This window comes from Hyla sarda, unplaced genomic scaffold (genome assembly GCF_029499605.1).
Source record: "Hyla sarda isolate aHylSar1 unplaced genomic scaffold, aHylSar1.hap1 scaffold_479, whole genome shotgun sequence".
In the NCBI taxonomy this organism is placed as follows: Eukaryota; Metazoa; Chordata; class Amphibia; order Anura; family Hylidae; genus Hyla; species Hyla sarda.
The window spans coordinates 81418-105354 of NW_026610491.1; the positions used below are offsets into that span (position 1 = coordinate 81418).

The 23937-nt window shown below is 45.0% G+C and overlaps 8 non-coding genes across 8 annotated transcripts; all 8 read right to left on the reverse strand.

Moving 5' to 3' along the window:
• Positions 1 to 99: 99 nt before the first annotated feature.
• LOC130336443 (U2 spliceosomal RNA) lies at positions 100 to 287 on the reverse strand. Its single transcript, XR_008877871.1, has one exon. It is a non-coding gene; the product is annotated as a U2 spliceosomal RNA (small nuclear RNA).
• A 6947-nt stretch (positions 288 to 7234) lies between these two features.
• LOC130336467 (U2 spliceosomal RNA) lies at positions 7235 to 7425 on the reverse strand. The gene has a single exon (XR_008877891.1). It is a non-coding gene; the product is annotated as a U2 spliceosomal RNA (small nuclear RNA).
• A 2101-nt stretch (positions 7426 to 9526) lies between these two features.
• Positions 9527 to 9717, reverse strand: LOC130336468 (U2 spliceosomal RNA). The gene has a single exon (XR_008877892.1). It is a non-coding gene; the product is annotated as a U2 spliceosomal RNA (small nuclear RNA).
• Positions 9718 to 11800: 2083 nt separating this feature from the next.
• Positions 11801 to 11985, reverse strand: LOC130336434 (U2 spliceosomal RNA). The gene has a single exon (XR_008877865.1). It is a non-coding gene; the product is annotated as a U2 spliceosomal RNA (small nuclear RNA).
• Positions 11986 to 15626: 3641 nt separating this feature from the next.
• LOC130336424 (U2 spliceosomal RNA) lies at positions 15627 to 15817 on the reverse strand. The gene has a single exon (XR_008877856.1). It is a non-coding gene; the product is annotated as a U2 spliceosomal RNA (small nuclear RNA).
• A 2097-nt stretch (positions 15818 to 17914) lies between these two features.
• Positions 17915 to 18105, reverse strand: LOC130336469 (U2 spliceosomal RNA). The gene has a single exon (XR_008877893.1). It is a non-coding gene; the product is annotated as a U2 spliceosomal RNA (small nuclear RNA).
• Positions 18106 to 20196: 2091 nt separating this feature from the next.
• LOC130336471 (U2 spliceosomal RNA) lies at positions 20197 to 20387 on the reverse strand. Its single transcript, XR_008877895.1, has one exon. It is a non-coding gene; the product is annotated as a U2 spliceosomal RNA (small nuclear RNA).
• Positions 20388 to 22480: 2093 nt separating this feature from the next.
• Positions 22481 to 22671, reverse strand: LOC130336472 (U2 spliceosomal RNA). The gene has a single exon (XR_008877896.1). It is a non-coding gene; the product is annotated as a U2 spliceosomal RNA (small nuclear RNA).
• Positions 22672 to 23937: the final 1266 nt, after the last annotated feature.

Below are 23937 nucleotides of genomic sequence, written 5' to 3' on the forward strand. Positions count from 1 at the left end.
TTGGCTGCAGCAGCAGCAAGGCCCACAGGGCTGGCTAGCTGGCTAGCCAGCAAGCAGGTAGCAATGAAAGTAGGAATCTTTCTTTTTAACCCTGTAAGGGGGTGGTGCACTGTACCCGAAGATACTGCCATATCGGGTCAATGCATAGGGCGACGGAAGCAAGCTTCGAAATCGGCCCCCGTTCTCAAAAATCCATTTAATATATGGTCCCCAGATAGGGGACGTATCAGATATTAAACTGATAAGAACAGATTTTTTTTTTTTTTTTTTTTTTTTTTATAAACCTTCAGGTTTAGACTAAACACCACTTAGATAACGCGTCATTTTTGACTCATGGTGAAGTCTAACTCATCATTAGGTCATTCTTTATTTGTTCAAAGCAAATTCAAAACAAATTCAAATACCATCACCATTACACCCTTACAACATGTCTCCACTTCAAAAATTTCCATATCCCCTCTGCATCTATTTCACCTAATTTCTTTTTATCATGTAAATAAACGGTGTACAACCTATCCAGAATCATTCTTAAACTTCCTTCCACAGTCACATCTTTTCTCTTAAACACATATAAATTTCTAACATCCCACAAGACTTCCTTCACAATCGCCAACAACACAAACAACACTCTTTCATTCTTTCTTCCAATCATACTAAGACCAAACATCACAACCTCATATGACAACCTATTTATCCCAGTCAACTCCTTACACAACGGACCTATCCCTCTCCATACATTCTGAGCCATGTCACAATTCCAAATCACATGCATCACACTTTCAACCCCACTACAATCTTCCCTCGGACATATTTCACTCCTTCCAATACCTCTATTCCTTTGGAACTCTCTTACTGGTAAGGCTCCATGCAAACACTGCCATCCTATCTCTCTCTGTCTATTTGATATTCCATCTGTCATTAAACTCTTCCACACCTTAGACACATCCTGGCCTCTTACCATATTAATCGGACACTCCACCTCACTTGCGGCGACATACCCAAACACATTCTTCTTACTTTCAAACAACTCCTTTCTCACACCAATCAACCTGTAACTCTCCAAAAACTTTTCCACATACAAATACCAACTCGGGCACACAAACGCATAAGGCACTCTCAGATCTCTCTCCAGCCAACCTAATTTGCATAACACACGCCCACCTAAATATCTCAACATACATGCAAAATTCTTTTCTCCTCTCATCATCCTTCTAACCGCAAACACCACATTCACCCCCAAATACACATCTAGATTTGGAAATCCCATTCCACCCTTACTACCATCCTTCATCACAACTTCTCTCCTCACTCTTTCCACTTTTGTACCCCAAAAAAACACAAACAAAATTCTTTTTAACTTCCTTAAAACCATATAACTTGGCGGAAACACTATTGCCACATACAATAAAATAGGCAATATTACACTTTTCACAACCAGCACTTTCCCAACCATAGACAAATCTCTCAACCTCCAAAGACTCAATCTTTTGGACACTCTCTTCTCTACATCATCCCAACTTTCTCTCCCATCCAATCTTTCATCCATTTTAACACCTAAAACCTGAATACCACCTTCAATATTCTTCATACCCACATCCTCACTTCCTTGCATACTACCAAAACATTTATACTCACTTTTGTCCCAATTCACCTTAAACCCAGACGCTCCACAAAACAATCCAACTAGTAACTTTGCCCTTCTCATAACAGCCACAGACTCTCCCAAAATACACACATCATCCATGTAGGCCAAAACTTTGACTTCTCTCCCACCACTCCCTGGAATTTTTAACCCTCTAACACACTTATCCCGCCGCAACATCTCTAATAATGGCTCCATAGCACATATAAAAGCCATAGGGGACAACGGACAACCCTGCCTTACACCAGAACATACTTTCACCTTCTCAGACATCCAACCATTTATCAAAACCTTACTATATACTCCATCATACAGCATCCTTACAACATTTACAAAATCACCCGGGAATCCCATTCTCACTAATACTCTAAACAAAAACCTATGTGACAGACGATCAAACGCCTTTTCAAAATCTATCGACATCACTCTAACCTCCTGTTTCCTACTCATACTATCCCATAACAAATCTCTCAACAAACACAAATTTTCATTTATTCTTCTCCCAGGCACTCCACACACTTGTTCTTCTCCAATCACCTGCTCAACCACATCTCTCATCCTATTTGTAATTATTTTAGCAAACACCTTATAATCTACATTCAACAAAGTTATCGGCCTCCAATTCCTCACATCATTCACATCACCTTTCTTATAAATCAACACAACCACTCCACTCTTCATACTTTCCACCATTCTCTCCTTCCTCCACATATACCTATACACTTCCACCAAATCATCCTTCACAACATCCCAAATCCAAGCATAAAATTCAACAGGCAACCCATCCTCTCCAGGCGTTTTATTTCTTGACATACTATCCACAGTCCTCTTCACTTCCTCCTCTCCAATCTCTCTCATCAGAGTCCCATATTCACTACCATCCACCCTCTTATCAAGCACTCTCAACACTTCATCCTGCAAGTCCTCTTCACAATCTTTTACTGCATACAACTCTTCATAAAAATTTTTAACCACTCCCAACACAGCTTTACCTTTAACCAGACAGCCATCATCATCATACACTCTTACCATATCCTCTCTCTTCCCAATAACTTTTTTAAAGAAATATCTCGAACATTTCTCATCTTTCTCTAACTTATCAAGTTTTGCTTGATACATCAACTCTTTACCTTTCTCATTCAACCAATTTTTTAGATCACTCTTCACAACCTCAATCTGCTCACCCACACTCCAGCCATACTTCTTTAACTTATTGAGAAACACCAATCTTTTATTCAACCATTCATACTTCTTCTTCCTCCCAGCATTCCGCTTATATCCCTCTCTTTTAAAGAAAACTTTTGTTTGACCCTTAACCCATTCCCACCAACACAATATATCAGGAAAATCATTCTTTTTCTTACACCAACCCCTATACTTATTAACATATCTATCATACACTCCTTCCACTTCCAACAATTTAACATTTAATTTCCATACACCCCTCCCACTCACACAATCTGCATCCAATACTAACTCACAACACACATACTCATGATCTGAATATCCTACTTTTTCTTGCATATAATTCTTACATAACACACCCTTAGACACAAAACACATATCAAGTCTGGAACTATGACTTCCACTATCAGAATAATATGTATCTAACAAAGGACACACTCCACACGCTTCAGCCACATCCTTTAACTTAAAGTCACACACCATACTTTTAAGAATATTCCCAGATACATCCACATTCCCCTCAATTTCACAGTTGAAATCCCCCACCCACACCAAAGGTATTTTACCCGGCAGAAACCTCTTAATTACCTCCAACAACCCCACCCGCTCCTCCCTCCTTACCGGCGCATACACATTTATCAACCTAAATTTAACCCCCTGCACCTTAACCTCCACCATGATACACCTCCCCTCCTCTATTACCACATAACTACAAACTTCAAACTTAAAGCTCTTAAAAAGCACCCCTACCCCATCATTCCTATTATGCCCAGACACCGACCAAACAGCAGGACCATAAGCCCATTCTCCCTTCCCCGGAATATCATTTAGCCCACATTCCTGCAAACAAATAATATCCGCTTTTTTCCCTGCCAAGTCCTCCAAAATTACTGTCCTTCTGACTTTACTTCTAAAGACTCTAACGTTTATAGAACCGACTAAAAAAGACATACCACCATCTTAACAACCCTAAGGAAGAATTTGACAGAAAAGAAGAAAGTTATTTAGGTAGCTTTCCTCAGCGGTGTGGGAGAAGCTTCTCCCGCAGAGCACGCATCCATGTCGCTCTCAGATAGCGGTTGATACCGATTGTCCGTAGCCACCAGCGTCGACTCCATCTGTCCACCAGAAAGCTTCCTGGCCGTCTTCTTGGGGGGACGAAAAAGAACAAAGTCATCCTCTCTCTCTCTATGTCTCTCCTCACGGTCTTCACCCTCAGAAGAAGACCACTCTTCAATTTGCGGCGACTCCTCAGCCGGGGGACTGGGAGCATCCTCAATCTCCCCTTCTTCCACTTGCACCGCCATTTGCTCCTCCTCCACCACCACTTGCTCCTCCACCACCTTCACTTGCTCCTCTACCACCACAGGACTCTGTACCTCTCCAATAATAACGCTCTCTCTTGCAGGAACCACTGCAGCCGCAGCTGCAGCTGCCCTCCTCCTCTCCACCATTTCCTCTTCCATTCTCCTCTCCTCCTCCCTCCTCTTCAACACTGGACAGTTCTTGTACACATGGCCAGCTTCCCCACATAGGTCACAGGTCCTCGGGTGTGGACATGCACCCGCCTCATGCCCCGGTTGCTTACAGTTCCTGCATTTCTTACTGCCAGGGCAGGCCTCCTTCACATGTCCAAACAATAGACAATTTCTACAGAAAGATGGCTGTCCGTAGTAATAGAGATAACCTCTGAAACCAGCAATGGTAAAGTTCGCCGGAGGGTGCTTAACGCCTCCAATGCAATCTCCATCAAGCCGCAACTTCACAAAGAACTTATACGTGCCATTAAATACACCAATGCTGCTTGTCTGCTTAGTACCACCAGCAATAGACTCACAATAGATGCTCAAGAAGTTCTTAATCATAGAGACATCAACAAACGGATTGTACATGTGGATAAACAAAGTCTTTGTCCCCATTTCAAAAAGGGGATAAAAGGACACATCCCGCAAAACCTCACTTCCACTGTTCCGTTTTAAGCACTCATAAAAGTTCTGGCAGTCAGCATCATATAAGAAGGACACGTCATAAATACCTTGGCGCTTGTTCTCCTGGACACAAAAGAGGTCGCTCAAGGAAAATCCTGCCAGTCGCTCCACAATGGTATGGCCGATGTATTCAATGCTGTTTCTTAGACGATCCGTGGTTAGCACCTTGATGCGTACGGTCTTCTCCACTGCAGACATGTTGGATCCAGCCATCTTTCCAAATCTGTCGGTAACGAGTATCACAGTCTTGATCACCTACGCAGCTAGTCGCGGCGCAGTTCACTCGCACCCTCAGCGCCGACCGAGGCAATAAACCCCGATCTTAGCCAAAAGGCCGAGAAGCGATAACCGTGAAAGGGGCGGGCCCAACAAGGTCCCCTTCATGGGCACTATCACTGCTTGCTGTCAGGGAGGCTGCCAGACAATTTTCCATGCACACTCTGGGCTGGGGGGCAGTCAACCACCAGTACACACAGCAGAACCTAAACCCATACCATTATTGCTAAGCAGCAAGACAGGGGCCCATTGCACTCCCACGGGGCCTTTTTAAATGCAATCCATAACCCGGATTTGCCAGGAACCCTTCTTACTCCTCCTACTTGCATGTGACACTGGGCTTAGGATCTGCATAGGAAACACACACACAAGCACACACCTACCTTTGTTGCCTGCAGATGCCTCCTTGGCTGTCCCCAAACGGTATCAAACCAACACCCACGGGAAGCTGTAAGCATAGAGGACATGCCTGCACCCCATTGGACTTACCTGTGTGGGTTAAATCCGGGTTATTTGACAACCTATGGCGGTGATGGTTCTGCTCAGGCAGAGCAGTGCTGATGCTCCTCATAAAGCTGTCGCTGCTGTGAAGGTTCTAGGTGACATCACAAATCCCTTTGGTTACATACACAACAAAGCTGGGTTGTTGTTGTTTACACTCTGCAAGGCCTGTGGAAGTGAGTGACATCATAGCACTGTAGTTCTGAGGGTTCAAGATGGATGCAACAATCTCCTGTTGCTTCTATGAAGGCCGTAATAGACGACATCACCAAACAGCTCCATAGTCACATACACAGCAAAGGAGAGATGTTGTTTACACCTAGTGATGTCAGTGGTATTGAGTGACATCACAGCACAGTGCTAAGGCTCCTGGGCCTGGACACAGCAGCGGCTGCAATATCTCAACGGAGAATACGTTTATATCTATGTGTGTGTGTGCGCATATATATATATATATATATATATATATATATATATATTTCTCCGCCGAAATCACTTTTAAACCCATTTCCACCTTTTTTTCCCTTCTCTTCCTCTTACTTTTTTTTCACGTTTTTTTACGTTTTTCTCCTTTTCGCCTCTTTTCTGGGCGTATTATTCTTCTTTTTCTTCTTTTTTTTCGTCTAATGCATACCCCATCAGTGCAGCAATGCTTATTCAATACCGCCAGCAGATGGAGACACTGGGGGATAATTTTCTAAGGATTTATACTGATTTTTCCTGTCTGAATTTGTCGCACAGAAAGTTGCAGGCCAAATATGTGTGACATTTCTGCGACTTTAGCTTCTAGAGCATTTTTACAACATTATACATAGGTGCTGAATACATAAAAAGCGACTGTTCAGCGACAGACAAGTCGCATCGGCTGAAAGTAGGCCAGAATGTCAGTCCATGTTGGAGCAGGTTTAGATACAGTCTAAAGCATAGATCTCAAAGTCTGTGCACAGAATTTAGCAAGGGCCTCGCACCTTCTGATGCATCAGGTAGGTGCACAATAGCATAGCCTAACCCTCTGTACTTTGGTCTATATTGATGCGGGACATAGACAGCCAGCTGATGACCAATCCATTAGTGCAATGGATGGCTGGAAGCATTTGTCTTTGCCTTTGCAATACCACAGAAGCAATGCATGATCAATGTACAGCAATGACACACCTGTGTGAACAGCCAGGAGACCCCCCCCCCCCCCCCATGTTATGTTACATAGTTACATAGTTAGTACGGTCGAAAAAAGACATATGTCCATCACGTTCAACCAGGGAATTAAGGGGTAGGGGTGTGGCGCGATATTGGGGAAGGGATGAGATTTTATATTTCTTCATAAGCATTAATCTTATTTTGTCAATTAGGAACATTCAGCACCCACCCGCTATCAAGGCAGCTGCCTATCATGTCATGCCCTACCTGCACAGGTGTGCTGGCTACTCAAATGATCCAATTAAGGAGGCCATTTAGTCAGCAGCAGCAGAAGTCCTGTGCCTGGACGCTCCAACAGGGGCCAGACACAAGCAGAAGCAGAAGCAGCAGAAGCAGCAGCAGCACCACCTTTTGTTTTTTGGCTGCAGCAGCAGCAAGGCCCACAGGGCTAGCCAGCAAGCAGGTAGCAATGTAAGTAGGAATCTTTCTTTTTAACCCTGTAAGGGGGTGGTGCACTGTACCCGAAGATACTGCCATATCGGGTCAATGCATAGGGCGACGGAAGCAAGCTTCGAAATCGGCCCCCGTTCTCAAAAATCCATTTAATATATGGTCCCCAGATAGGGGACGTATCAGATATTAAACTGATAAGAACAGATACTACACTTGATCTTAGCCAAAAGGCCGAGAAGCGATAACCGTGAAAGGGGCGGGCCCAACAAGGTCCCCTTCATGGGCACTATCACTGCTTGCTGTCAGGGAGGCTGCCAGACAATTTTCCATGCACACTCTGGGCTGGGGGGCAGTCAACCACCAGTACACACAGCAGAACCTAAACCCATACCATTATTGCTAAGCAGCAAGACAGGGGCCCATTGCACTCCCACGGGGCCTTTTTAAATGCAATCCATAACCCGGATTTGCCAGGAACCCTTCTTACTCCTCCTACTTGCATGTGACACTGGGCTTAGGATCTGCATAGGAAACACACACACAAGCACACACCTACCTTTGTTGCCTGCAGATGCCTCCTTGGCTGTCCCCAAACGGTATCAAACCAACACCCACGGGAAGCTGTAAGCATAGAGGACATGCCTGCACCCCATTGGACTTACCTGTGTGGGTTAAATCCGGGTTATTTGACAACCTATGGCGGTGATGGTTCTGCTCAGGCAGAGCAGTGCTGATGCTCCTCATAAAGCTGTCGCTGCTGTGAAGGTTCTAGGTGACATCACAAATCCCTTTGGTTACATACACAACAAAGCTGGGTTGTTGTTGTTTACACTCTGCAAGGCCTGTGGAAGTGAGTGACATCATAGCACTGTAGTTCTGAGGGTTCAAGATGGATGCAACAATCTCCTGTTGCTTCTATGAAGGCCGTAATAGACGACATCACCAAACAGCTCCATAGTCACATACACAGCAAAGGAGAGATGTTGTTTACACCTAGTGATGTCAGTGGTATTGAGTGACATCACAGCACAGTGCTAAGGCTCCTGGGCCTGGACACAGCAGCGGCTGCAATATCTCAACGGAGAATACGTTTATATCTATGTGTGTGTGTGCGCATATATATATATATATATATATATATATATATATATATATATATATATATTTCTCCGCCGAAATCACTTTTAAACCCATTTCCACCTTTTTTTCCCTTCTCTTCCTCTTACTTTTTTTTCACGTTTTTTTACGTTTTTCTCCTTTTCGCCTCTTTTCTGGGCGTATTATTCTTCTTTTTCTTCTTTTTTTTCGTCTAATGCATACCCCATCAGTGCAGCAATGCTTATTCAATACCGCCAGCAGATGGAGACACTGGGGGATAATTTTCTAAGGATTTATACTGATTTTTCCTGTCTGAATTTGTCGCACAGAAAGTTGCAGGCCAAATATGTGTGACATTTCTGCGACTTTAGCTTCTAGAGCATTTTTACAACATTATACATAGGTGCTGAATACATAAAAAGCGACTGTTCAGCGACAGACAAGTCGCATCGGCTGAAAGTAGGCCAGAATGTCAGTCCATGTTGGAGCAGGTTTAGATACAGTCTAAAGCATAGATCTCAAAGTCTGTGCACAGAATTTAGCAAGGGCCTCGCACCTTCTGATGCATCAGGTAGGTGCACAATAGCATAGCCTAACCCTCTGTACTTTGGTCTATATTGATGCGGGACATAGACAGCCAGCTGATGACCAATCCATTAGTGCAATGGATGGCTGGAAGCATTTGTCTTTGCCTTTGCAATACCACAGAAGCAATGCATGGTCAATGTACAGCAATGACACACCTGTGTGAACAGCCAGGAGACCCCCCCCCCCCCCCCCCCCATGTTATGTTACATAGTTACATAGTTAGTACGGTCGAAAAAAGACATATGTCCATCACGTTCAACCAGGGAATTAAGGGGTAGGGGTGTGGCGCGATATTGGGGAAGGGATGAGATTTTATATTTCTTCATAAGCATTAATCTTATTTTGTCAATTAGGAACATTCAGCACCCACCCGCTATCAAGGCAGCTGCCTATCATGTCATGCCCTACCTGCACAGGTGTGCTGGCTACTCAAATGATCCAATTAAGGAGGCCATTTAGTCAGCAGCAGCAGAAGTCCTGTGCCTGGACGCTCCAACAGGGGCCAGACACAAGCAGAAGCAGAAGCAGCAGAAGCAGCAGCAGCACCACCTTTTGTTTTTTGGCTGCAGCAGCAGCAAGGCCCACAGGGCTGGCTAGCTGGCTAGCCAGCAAGCAGGTAGCAATGAAAGTAGGAATCTTTCTTTTTAACCCTGTAAGGGGGTGGTGCACTGTACCCGAAGATACTGCCATATCGGGTCAATGCATAGGGCGACGGAAGCAAGCTTCGAAATCGGCCCCCGTTCTCAAAAATCCATTTAATATATGGTCCCCAGATAGGGGACGTATCAGATATTAAACTGATAAGAACAGATACTACACTTGATCTTAGCCAAAAGGCCGAGAAGCGATAACCGTGAAAGGGGCGGGCCCAACAAGGTCCCCTTCATGGGCACTATCACTGCTTGCTGTCAGGGAGGCTGCCAGACAATTTTCCATGCACACTCTGGGCTGGGGGGCAGTCAACCACCAGTACACACAGCAGAACCTAAACCCATACCATTATTGCTAAGCAGCAAGACAGGGGCCCATTGCACTCCCACGGGGCCTTTTTAAATGCAATCCATAACCCGGATTTGCCAGGAACCCTTCTTACTCCTCCTACTTGCATGTGACACTGGGCTTAGGATCTGCATAGGAAACACACACACAAGCACACACCTACCTTTGTTGCCTGCAGATGCCTCCTTGGCTGTCCCCAAACGGTATCAAACCAACACCCACGGGAAGCTGTAAGCATAGAGGACATGCCTGCACCCCATTGGACTTACCTGTGTGGGTTAAATCCGGGTTATTTGACAACCTATGGCGGTGATGGTTCTGCTCAGGCAGAGCAGTGCTGATGCTCCTCATAAAGCTGTCGCTGCTGTGAAGGTTCTAGGTGACATCACAAATCCCTTTGGTTACATACACAACAAAGCTGGGTTGTTGTTGTTTACACTCTGCAAGGCCTGTGGAAGTGAGTGACATCATAGCACTGTAGTTCTGAGGGTTCAAGATGGATGCAACAATCTCCTGTTGCTTCTATGAAGGCCGTAATAGACGACATCACCAAACAGCTCCATAGTCACATACACAGCAAAGGAGAGATGTTGTTTACACCTAGTGATGTCAGTGGTATTGAGTGACATCACAGCACAGTGCTAAGGCTCCTGGGCCTGGACACAGCAGCGGCTGCAATATCTCAACGGAGAATACGTTTATATCTATGTGTGTGTGTGCGCATATATATATATATATATATATATATATATATATATATATTTCTCCGCCGAAATCACTTTTAAACCCATTTCCACCTTTTTTTCCCTTCTCTTCCTCTTACTTTTTTTTCACGTTTTTTTACGTTTTTCTCCTTTTCGCCTCTTTTCTGGGCGTATTATTCTTCTTTTTCTTCTTTTTTTTCGTCTAATGCATACCCCATCAGTGCAGCAATGCTTATTCAATACCGCCAGCAGATGGAGACACTGGGGGATAATTTTCTAAGGATTTATACTGATTTTTCCTGTCTGAATTTGTCGCACAGAAAGTTGCAGGCCAAATATGTGTGACATTTCTGCGACTTTAGCTTCTAGAGCATTTTTACAACATTATACATAGGTGCTGAATACATAAAAAGCGACTGTTCAGCGACAGACAAGTCGCATCGGCTGAAAGTAGGCCAGAATGTCAGTCCATGTTGGAGCAGGTTTAGATACAGTCTAAAGCATAGATCTCAAAGTCTGTGCACAGAATTTAGCAAGGGCCTCGCACCTTCTGATGCATCAGGTAGGTGCACAATAGCATAGCCTAACCCTCTGTACTTTGGTCTATATTGATGCGGGACATAGACAGCCAGCTGATGACCAATCCATTAGTGCAATGGATGGCTGGAAGCATTTGTCTTTGCCTTTGCAATACCACAGAAGCAATGCATGGTCAATGTACAGCAATGACACACCTGTGTGAACAGCCAGGAGACCCCCCCCCCCCATGTTATGTTACATAGTTACATAGTTAGTACGGTCGAAAAAAGACATATGTCCATCACGTTCAACCAGGGAATTAAGGGGTAGGGGTGTGGCGCGATATTGGGGAAGGGATGAGATTTTATATTTCTTCATAAGCATTAATCTTATTTTGTCAATTAGGAACATTCAGCACCCACCCGCTATCAAGGCAGCTGCCTATCATGTCATGCCCTACCTGCACAGGTGTGCTGGCTACTCAAATGATCCAATTAAGGAGGCCATTTAGTCAGCAGCAGCAGAAGTCCTGTGCCTGGACGCTCCAACAGGGGCCAGACACAAGCAGAAGCAGAAGCAGCAGAAGCAGCAGCAGCACCACCTTTTGTTTTTTGGCTGCAGCAGCAGCAAGGCCCACAGGGCTGGCTAGCTGGCTAGCCAGCAAGCAGGTAGCAATGAAAGTAGGAATCTTTCTTTTTAACCCTGTAAGGGGGTGGTGCACTGTACCCGAAGATACTGCCATATCGGGTCAATGCATAGGGCGACGGAAGCAAGCTTCGAAATCGGCCCCCGTTCTCAAAAATCCATTTAATATATGGTCCCCAGATAGGGGACGTATCAGATATTAAACTGATAAGAACAGATTTTTTTTTAAGTTAGCCCTCAGAAACTCAATCAGAGTTCCAAGATCTTATTTGAACTCGATTGTTGCTCATCATCAGGTAACCCATTTTTTTATTTCTTCTTAACACTAATGACCACAAAATAAAATCAATAAAAAAGATTTAACCAGAAAAAAAAAACACACATTTACAATAACAAACAAACATTGCTTTCACCAGTAATTAATCAGAGAGACATTCCATTTCTCCAGGCATATACCATTAGGAAATCTATCATTCCACGGTTTATCGTTCCTCTTATCATCTGTCTTTTTACCGGAAGTCCCAACCAAGATGGAACTTTATAAGTGTCCAAAAATCTGTCCATATCAGCTTGAAATGAAAAATACACTTTGTCTCTAGCTTCCTCGTACCGATTTTCATATTTCGACCTTAGTTCCATTAAATCCATATCAAATGGTCTTCTTTCCTTTTTTGGCATATTTTCCAACATGCCATCCAAAACACCTCCAAATTCCATTGGTACATAAACCTCTTCTTTCTTTTTCTTTTCTTCAGCCACTTTTCTGGCTGGAACTTCCTCCAACTCAGGTTCTCCAATTTCTTCTTCTTCCCTACTCCTTTTAGCTGCTGTTTCCTTTTTCGTTGTTTGTTTCTTGGGACATACATTTACCAGGTGATCTTCCTCACCGCACAGATGACACTTCTTTTTTTTGTTGTTGTTGCAGGTGTCTGCTTCATGACCTCCCTCCTGGCACTTATAGCACCATGAGTGAGTACATAGGTCTTTCCCGTGCCCGTATTGTTTACATTTACGGCAAAATTCCTCCATCCCTGAATAGAACAAGTCACCATTGACCGATCCAATTTTGAATCGCCCAGGTGGATAAATCACTTTACCGTCAGGTTCCTTTTTAAATTTAACTTTAAATTTCCATTTTGTAGTCCATAGGCCATATTGGTTCAGGACTTTTCCCTTTGACAGAATATTGTCACAGAATCTAGAAAGAAAAGTCTCAATGTCTTTTTCCAGTATATATGGGCTATACATCCGTACCGTCAATATTTTCTCCTGGTTCGGAAAATGCGGGGTCACCTCCACACCCTCCAAAACTGGATTGGCCTTCTTTTGCTGGTACTTGCTGCAAAAAAAATTAAAGTCCTCTTCAGAAGCCAATATAACATCGTAGTGTCCATTTCTTGGGAATTCAAGCATAGACAGGATTTGTTCCTTCTTAATTTCCAGCAACTTGAATAAGATCTCCTCGACCACGAAACCTAATCCTTTTCCTCTCTTGCAGGTATCCAATAAGGAAATCCGAACTCCATTTCTGAGCTTAGCATACTCAGGGATGCCTTCTGATGATGCTCCACTTGATCCAGCCATGTCCATCAGGATAAACACCTCCCCCACTGTAAGCAGGTAGGTGGTGGTGATCGCTCCCCGTTGTCTGGGGACTAAGCCGGCTCCCTAATAGCAGCAGGGGGGTGAAGTCCCTCCGTTAAGAAGGACGATCCCCCCAGGCAAAGGAGCCGGGTACCCCAGACACCCTCTGGCCAGACCAAGTGAGCAGAACTACACTTGATCTTAGCCAAAAGGCCGAGAAGCGATAACCGTGAAAGGGGCGGGCCCAACAAGGTCCCCTTCATGGGCACTATCACTGCTTGCTGTCAGGGAGGCTGCCAGACAATTTTCCATGCACACTCTGGGCTGGGGGGCAGTCAACCACCAGTACACACAGCAGAACCTAAACCCATACCATTATTGCTAAGCAGCAAGACAGGGGCCCATTGCACTCCCACGGGGCCTTTTTAAATGCAATCCATAACCCGGATTTGCCAGGAACCCTTCTTACTCCTCCTACTTGCATGTGACACTGGGCTTAGGATCTGCATAGGAAACACACACACAAGCACACACCTACCTTTGTTGCCTGCAGATGCCTCCTTGGCTGTCCCCAAACGGTATCAAACCAACACCCACGGGAAGCTGTAAGCATAGAGGACATGCCTGCACCCCATTGGACTTACCTGTGTGGGTTAAATCCGGGTTATTTGACAACCTATGGCGGTGATGGTTCTGCTCAGGCAGAGCAGTGCTGATGCTCCTCATAAAGCTGTCGCTGCTGTGAAGGTTCTAGGTGACATCACAAATCCCTTTGGTTACATACACAACAAAGCTGGGTTGTTGTTGTTTACACTCTGCAAGGCCTGTGGAAGTGAGTGACATCATAGCACTGTAGTTCTGAGGGTTCAAGATGGATGCAACAATCTCCTGTTGCTTCTATGAAGGCCGTAATAGACGACATCACCAAACAGCTCCATAGTCACATACACAGCAAAGGAGAGATGTTGTTTACACCTAGTGATGTCAGTGGTATTGAGTGACATCACAGCACAGTGCTAAGGCTCCTGGGCCTGGACACAGCAGCGGCTGCAATATCTCAACGGAGAATACGTTTATATCTATGTGTGTGTGTGCGCATATATATATATATATATATATATATATATATATATATTTCTCCGCCGAAATCACTTTTAAACCCATTTCCACCTTTTTTTCCCTTCTCTTCCTCTTACTTTTTTTTCACGTTTTTTTACGTTTTTCTCCTTTTCGCCTCTTTTCTGGGCGTATTATTCTTCTTTTTCTTCTTTTTTTTCGTCTAATGCATACCCCATCAGTGCAGCAATGCTTATTCAATACCGCCAGCAGATGGAGACACTGGGGGATAATTTTCTAAGGATTTATACTGATTTTTCCTGTCTGAATTTGTCGCACAGAAAGTTGCAGGCCAAATATGTGTGACATTTCTGCGACTTTAGCTTCTAGAGCATTTTTACAACATTATACATAGGTGCTGAATACATAAAAAGCGACTGTTCAGCGACAGACAAGTCGCATCGGCTGAAAGTAGGCCAGAATGTCAGTCCATGTTGGAGCAGGTTTAGATACAGTCTAAAGCATAGATCTCAAAGTCTGTGCACAGAATTTAGCAAGGGCCTCGCACCTTCTGATGCATCAGGTAGGTGCACAATAGCATAGCCTAACCCTCTGTACTTTGGTCTATATTGATGCGGGACATAGACAGCCAGCTGATGACCAATCCATTAGTGCAATGGATGGCTGGAAGCATTTGTCTTTGCCTTTGCAATACCACAGAAGCAATGCATGGTCAATGTACAGCAATGACACACCTGTGTGAACAGCCAGGAGACCCCCCCCCCCCCATGTTATGTTACATAGTTACATAGTTAGTACGGTCGAAAAAAGACATATGTCCATCACGTTCAACCAGGGAATTAAGGGGTAGGGGTGTGGCGCGATATTGGGGAAGGGATGAGATTTTATATTTCTTCATAAGCATTAATCTTATTTTGTCAATTAGGAACATTCAGCACCCACCCGCTATCAAGGCAGCTGCCTATCATGTCATGCCCTACCTGCACAGGTGTGCTGGCTACTCAAATGATCCAATTAAGGAGGCCATTTAGTCAGCAGCAGCAGAAGTCCTGTGCCTGGACGCTCCAACAGGGGCCAGACACAAGCAGAAGCAGAAGCAGCAGAAGCAGCAGCAGCACCACCTTTTGTTTTTTGGCTGCAGCAGCAGCAAGGCCCACAGGGCTGGCTAGCTGGCTAGCCAGCAAGCAGGTAGCAATGAAAGTAGGAATCTTTCTTTTTAACCCTGTAAGGGGGTGGTGCACTGTACCCGAAGATACTGCCATATCGGGTCAATGCAAAGGGCGACGGAAGCAAGCTTCGAAATCGGCCCCCGTTCTCAAAAATCCATTTAATATATGGTCCCCAGATAGGGGACGTATCAGATATTAAACTGATAAGAACAGATACTACACTTGATCTTAGCCAAAAGGCCGAGAAGCGATAACCGTGAAAGGGGCGGGCCCAACAAGGTCCCCTTCATGGGCACTATCACTGCTTGCTGTCAGGGAGGCTGCCAGACAATTTTCCATGCACACTCTGGGCTGGGGGGCAGTCAACCACCAGTACACACAGCAGAACCTAAACCCATACCATTATTGCTAAGCAGCAAGACAGGGGCCCATTGCACTCCCACGGGGCCTTTTTAAATGCAATCCATAACCCGGATTTGCCAGGAACCCTTCTTACTCCTCCTACTTGCATGTGACACTGGGCTTAGGATCTGCATAGGAAACACACACACAAGCACACACCTACCTTTGTTGCCTGCAGATGCCTCCTTGGCTGTCCCCAAACGGTATCAAACCAACACCCACGGGAAGCTGTAAGCATAGAGGACATGCCTGCACCCCATTGGACTTTCCTGTGTGGGTTAAATCCGGGTTATTTGACAACCTATGGCGGTGATGGTTCTGCTCAGGCAGAGCAGTGCTGATGCTCCTCATAAAGCTGTCGCTGCTGTGAAGGTTCTAGGTGACATCACAAATCCCTTTGGTTACATACACAACAAAGCTGGGTTGTTGTTGTTTACACTCTGCAAGGCCTGTGGAAGTGAGTGACATCATAGCACTGTAGTTCTGAGGGTTCAAGATGGATGCAACAATCTCCTGTTGCTTCTATGAAGGCCGTAATAGACGACATCACCAAACAGCTCCATAGTCACATACACAGCAAAGGAGAGATGTTGTTTACACCTAGTGATGTCAGTGGTATTGAGTGACATCACAGCACAGTGCTAAGGCTCCTGGGCCTGGACACAGCAGCGGCTGCAATATCTCAACGGAGAATACGTTTATATCTATGTGTGTGTGTGCGCATATATATATATATATATATATATATATATATATATATATATATATATATATTTCTCCGCCGAAATCACTTTTAAACCCATTTCCACCTTTTTTTCCCTTCTCTTCCTCTTACTTTTTTTTCACGTTTTTTTACGTTTTTCTCCTTTTCGCCTCTTTTCTGGGCGTATTATTCTTCTTTTTCTTCTTTTTTTTCGTCTAATGCATACCCCATCAGTGCAGCAATGCTTATTCAATACCGCCAGCAGATGGAGACACTGGGGGATAATTTTCTAAGGATTTATACTGATTTTTCCTGTCTGAATTTGTCGCACAGAAAGTTGCAGGCCAAATATGTGTGACATTTCTGCGACTTTAGCTTCTAGAGCATTTTTACAACATTATACATAGGTGCTGAATACATAAAAAGCGACTGTTCAGCGACAGACAAGTCGCATCGGCTGAAAGTAGGCCAGAATGTCAGTCCATGTTGGAGCAGGTTTAGATACAGTCTAAAGCATAGATCTCAAAGTCTGTGCACAGAATTTAGCAAGGGCCTCGCACCTTCTGATGCATCAGGTAGGTGCACAATAGCATAGCCTAACCCTCTGTACTTTGGTCTATATTGATGCGGGACATAGACAGCCAGCTGATGACCAATCCATTAGTGCAATGGATGGCTGGAAGCATTTGTCTTTGCCTTTGCAATACCACAGAAGCAATGCATGGTCAATGTACAGCAATGACACACCTGTGTGAACAGCCAGGAGACCCCCCCCCCCCCCATGTTATGTTACATAGTTACATAGTTAGTACGGTCGAAAAAAGACATATGTCCATCACGTTCAACCAGGGAATTAAGGGGTAGGGGTGTGGCGCGATATTGGGGAAGGGATGAGATTTTATATTTCTTCATAAGCATTAATCTTATTTTGTCAATTAGGAACATTCAGCACCCACCCGCTATCAAGGCAGCTGCCTATCATGTCATGCCCTACCTGCACAGGTGTGCTGGCTACTCAAATGATCCAATTAAGGAGGCCATTTAGTCAGCAGCAGCAGAAGTCCTGTGCCTGGACGCTCCAACAGGGGCCAGACACAAGCAGAAGCAGAAGCAGCAGAAGCAGCAGCAGCACCACCTTTTGTTTTTTGGCTGCAGCAGCAGCAAGGCCCACAGGGCTGGCTAGCTGGCTAGCCAGCAAGCAGGTAGCAATGAAAGTAGGAATCTTTCTTTTTAACCCTGTAAGGGGGTGGTGCACTGTACCCGAAGATACTGCCATATCGGGTCAATGCATAGGGCGACGGAAGCAAGCTTCGAAATCGGCCCCCGTTCTCAAAAATCCATTTAATATATGGTCCCCAGATAGGGGACGTATCAGATATTAAACTGATAAGAACAGATACTACACTTGATCTTAGCCAAAAGGCCGAGAAGCGATAACCGTGAAAGGGGCGGGCCCAACAAGGTCCCCTTCATGGGCACTATCACTGCTTGCTGTCAGGGAGGCTGCCAGACAATTTTCCATGCACACTCTGGGCTGGGGGGCAGTCAACCACCAGTACACACAGCAGAACCTAAACCCATACCATTATTGCTAAGCAGCAAGACAGGGGCCCATTGCACTCCCACGGGGCCTTTTTAAATGCAATCCATAACCCGGATTTGCCAGGAACCCTTCTTACTCCTCCTACTTGCATGTGACACTGGGCTTAGGATCTGCATAGGAAACACACACACAAGCACACACCTACCTTTGTTGCCTGCAGATGCCTCCTTGGCTGTCCCCAAACGGTATCAAACCAACACCCACGGGAAGCTGTAAGCATAGAGGACATGCCTGCACCCCATTGGACTTACCTGTGTGGGTTAAATCCGGGTTATTTGACAACCTATGGCGGTGATGGTTCTGCTCAGGCAGAGCAGTGCTGATGCTCCTCATAAAGCTGTCGCTGCTGTGAAGGTTCTAGGTGACATCACAAATCCCTTTGGTTACATACACAACAAAGCTGGGTTGTTGTTGTTTACACTCTGCAAGGCCTGTGGAAGTGAGTGACATCATAGCACTGTAGTTCTGAGGGTTCAAGATGGATGCAACAATCTCCTGTTGCTTCTATGAAGGCCGTAATAGACGACATCACCAAACAGCTCCATAGTCACATACACAGCAAAGGAGAGATGTTGTTTACACCTAGTGATGTCAGTGGTATTGAGTGACATCACAGCACAGTGCTAAGGCTCCTGGGCCTGGACACAGCAGCGGCTGCAATATCTCAACGGAGAATACGTTTATATCTATGTGTGTGTGTGCGCATATATATATATATATATATATATATATATATATATATATATATTTCTCCGCCGAAATCACTTTTAAACCCATTTCCACCTTTTTTTCCCTTCTCTTCCTCTTACTTTTTTTTCACGTTTTTTTACGTTTTTCTCCTTTTCGCCTCTTTTCTGGGCGTATTATTCTTCTTTTTCTTCTTTTTTTTCGTCTAATGCATACCCCATCAGTGCAGCAATGCTTATTCAATACCGCCAGCAGATGGAGACACTGGGGGATAATTTTCTAAGGATTTATACTGATTTTTCCTGTCTGAATTTGTCGCACAGAAAGTTGCAGGCCAAATATGTGTGACATTTCTGCGACTTTAGCTTCTAGAGCATTTTTACAACATTATACATAGGTGCTGAATACATAAAAAGCGACTGTTCAGCGACAGACAAGTCGCATCGGCTGAAAGTAGGCCAGAATGTCAGTCCATGTTGGAGCAGGTTTAGATACAGTCTAAAGCATAGATCTCAAAGTCTGTGCACAGAATTTAGCAAGGGCCTCGCACCTTCTGATGCATCAGGTAGGTGCACAATAGCATAGCCTAACCCTCTGTACTTTGGTCTATATTGATGCGGGACATAGACAGCCAGCTGATGACCAATCCATTAGTGCAATGGATGGCTGGAAGCATTTGTCTTTGCCTTTGCAATACCACAGAAGCAATGCATGGTCAATGTACAGCAATGACACACCTGTGTGAACAGCCAGGAGACCCCCCCCCCCCCCCCATGTTATGTTACATAGTTACATAGTTAGTACGGTCGAAAAAAGACATATGTCCATCACGTTCAACCAGGGAATTAAGGGGTAGGGGTGTGGCGCGATATTGGGGAAGGGATGAGATTTTATATTTCTTCATAAGCATTAATCTTATTTTGTCAATTAGGAACATTCAGCACCCACCCGCTATCAAGGCAGCTGCCTATCATGTCATGCCCTACCTGCACAGGTGTGCTGGCTACTCAAATGATCCAATTAAGGAGGCCATTTAGTCAGCAGCAGCAGAAGTCCTGTGCCTGGACGCTCCAACAGGGGCCAGACACAAGCAGAAGCAGAAGCAGCAGAAGCAGCAGCAGCACCACCTTTTGTTTTTTGGCTGCAGCAGCAGCAAGGCCCACAGGGCTGGCTAGCTGGCTAGCCAGCAAGCAGGTAGCAATGAAAGTAGGAATCTTTCTTTTTAACCCTGTAAGGGGGTGGTGCACTGTACCCGAAGATACTGCCATATCGGGTCAATGCATAGGGCGACGGAAGCAAGCTTCGAAATCGGCCCCCGTTCTCAAAAATCCATTTAATATATGGTCCCCAGATAGGGGACGTATCAGATATTAAACTGATAAGAACAGATACTACACTTGATCTTAGCCAAAAGGCCGAGAAGCGATAACCGTGAAAGGGGCGGGCCCAACAAGGTCCCCTTCATGGGCACTATCACTGCTTGCTGTCAGGGAGGCTGCCAGACAATTTTCCATGCACACTCTGGGCTGGGGGGCAGTCAACCACCAGTACACACAGCAGAACCTAAACCCATACCATTATTGCTAAGCAGCAAGACAGGGGCCCATTGCACTCCCACGGGGCCTTTTTAAATGCAATCCATAACCCGGATTTGCCAGGAACCCTTCTTACTCCTCCTACTTGCATGTGACACTGGGCTTAGGATCTGCATAGGAAACACACACACAAGCACACACCTACCTTTGTTGCCTGCAGATGCCTCCTTGGCTGTCCCCAAACGGTATCAAACCAACACCCACGGGAAGCTGTAAGCATAGAGGACATGCCTGCACCCCATTGGACTTACCTGTGTGGGTTAAATCCGGGTTATTTGACAACCTATGGCGGTGATGGTTCTGCTCAGGCAGAGCAGTGCTGATGCTCCTCATAAAGCTGTCGCTGCTGTGAAGGTTCTAGGTGACATCACAAATCCCTTTGGTTACATACACAACAAAGCTGGGTTGTTGTTGTTTACACTCTGCAAGGCCTGTGGAAGTGAGTGACATCATAGCACTGTAGTTCTGAGGGTTCAAGATGGATGCAACAATCTCCTGTTGCTTCTATGAAGGCCGTAATAGACGACATCACCAAACAGCTCCATAGTCACATACACAGCAAAGGAGAGATGTTGTTTACACCTAGTGATGTCAGTGGTATTGAGTGACATCACAGCACAGTGCTAAGGCTCCTGGGCCTGGACACAGCAGCGGCTGCAATATCTCAACGGAGAATACGTTTATATCTATGTGTGTGTGTGCGCATATATATATATATATATATATATATATATATATATATATATATATTTCTCCGCCGAAATCACTTTTAAACCCATTTCCACCTTTTTTTCCCTTCTCTTCCTCTTACTTTTTTTTCACGTTTTTTTACGTTTTTCTCCTTTTCGCCTCTTTTCTGGGCGTATTATTCTTCTTTTTCTTCTTTTTTTTCGTCTAATGCATACCCCATCAGTGCAGCAATGCTTATTCAATACCGCCAGCAGATGGAGACACTGGGGGATAATTTTCTAAGGATTTATACTGATTTTTCCTGTCTGAATTTGTCGCACAGAAAGTTGCAGGCCAAATATGTGTGACATTTCTGCGACTTTAGCTTCTAGAGCATTTTTACAACATTATACATAGGTGCTGAATACATAAAAAGCGACTGTTCAGCGACAGACAAGTCGCATCGGCTGAAAGTAGGCCAGAATGTCAGTCCATGTTGGAGCAGGTTTAGATACAGTCTAAAGCATAGATCTCAAAGTCTGTGCACAGAATTTAGCAAGGGCCTCGCACCTTCTGATGCATCAGGTAGGTGCACAATAGCATAGCCTAACCCTCTGTACTTTGGTCTATATTGATGCGGGACATAGACAGCCAGCTGATGACCAATCCATTAGTGCAATGGATGGCTGGAAGCATTTGTCTTTGCCTTTGCAATACCACAGAAGCAATGCATGGTCAATGTACAGCAATGACACACCTGTGTGAACAGCCAGGAGACCCCCCCCCCCCCCCCATGTTATGTTACATAGTTACATAGTTAGTACGGTCGAAAAAAGACATATGTCCATCACGTTCAACCAGGGAATTAAGGGGTAGGGGTGTGGCGCGATATTGGGGAAGGGATGAGATTTTATATTTCTTCATAAGCATTAATCTTATTTTGTCAATTAGGAACATTCAGCACCCACCCGCTATCAAGGCAGCTGCCTATCATGTCATGCCCTACCTGCACAGGTGTGCTGGCTACTCAAATGATCCAATTAAGGAGGCCATTTAGTCAGCAGCAGCAGAAGTCCTGTGCCTGGACGCTCCAACAGGGGCCAGACACAAGCAGAAGCAGAAGCAGCAGAAGCAGCAGCAGCACCACCTTTTGTTTTTTGGCTGCAGCAGCAGCAAGGCCCACAGGGCTGGCTAGCTGGCTAGCCAGCAAGCAGGTAGCAATGAAAGTAGGAATCTTTCTTTTTAACCCTGTAAGGGGGTGGTGCACTGTACCCGAAGATACTGCCATATCGGGTCAATGCATAGGGCGACGGAAGCAAGCTTCGAAATCGGCCCCCGTTCTCAAAAATCCATTTAATATATGGTCCCCAGATAGGGGACGTATCAGATATTAAACTGATAAGAACAGATACTACACTTGATCTTAGCCAAAAGGCCGAGAAGCGATAACCGTGAAAGGGGCGGGCCCAACAAGGTCCCCTTCATGGGCACTATCACTGCTTGCTGTCAGGGAGGCTGCCAGACAATTTTCCATGCACACTCTGGGCTGGGGGGCAGTCAACCACCAGTACACACAGCAGAACCTAAACCCATACCATTATTGCTAAGCAGCAAGACAGGGGCCCATTGCACTCCCACGGGGCCTTTTTAAATGCAATCCATAACCCGGATTTGCCAGGAACCCTTCTTACTCCTCCTACTTGCATGTGACACTGGGCTTAGGATCTGCATAGGAAACACACACACAAGCACACACCTACCTTTGTTGCCTGCAGATGCCTCCTTGGCTGTCCCCAAACGGTATCAAACCAACACCCACGGGAAGCTGTAAGCATAGAGGACATGCCTGCACCCCATTGGACTTACCTGTGTGGGTTAAATCCGGGTTATTTGACAACCTATGGCGGTGATGGTTCTGCTCAGGCAGAGCAGTGCTGATGCTCCTCATAAAGCTGTCGCTGCTGTGAAGGTTCTAGGTGACATCACAAATCCCTTTGGTTACATACACAACAAAGCTGGGTTGTTGTTGTTTACACTCTGCAAGGCCTGTGGAAGTGAGTGACATCATAGCACTGTAGTTCTGAGGGTTCAAGATGGATGCAACAATCTCCTGTTGCTTCTATGAAGGCCGTAATAGACGACATCACCAAACAGCTCCATAGTCACATACACAGCAAAGGAGAGATGTTGTTTACACCTAGTGATGTCAGTGGTATTGAGTGACATCACAGCACAGTGCTAAGGCTCCTGGGCCTGGACACAGCAGCGGCTGCAATATCTCAACGGAGAATACGTTTATATCTATGTGTGTGTGTGCGCATATATATATATATATATATATATATATATATATATATATATTTCTCCGCCGAAATCACTTTTAAACCCATTTCCACCTTTTTTTCCCTTCTCTTCCTCTTACTTTTTTTTCACGTTTTTTTACGTTTTTCTCCTTTTCGCCTCTTTTCTGGGCGTATTATTCTTCTTTTTCTTCTTTTTTTTCGTCTAATGCATACCCCATCAGTGCAGCAATGCTTATTCAATACCGCCAGCAGATGGAGACACTGGGGGATAATTTTCTAAGGATTTATACTGATTTTTCCTGTCTGAATTTGTCGCACAGAAAGTTGCAGGCCAAATATGTGTGACATTTCTGCGACTTTAGCTTCTAGAGCATTTTTACAACATTATACATAGGTGCTGAATACATAAA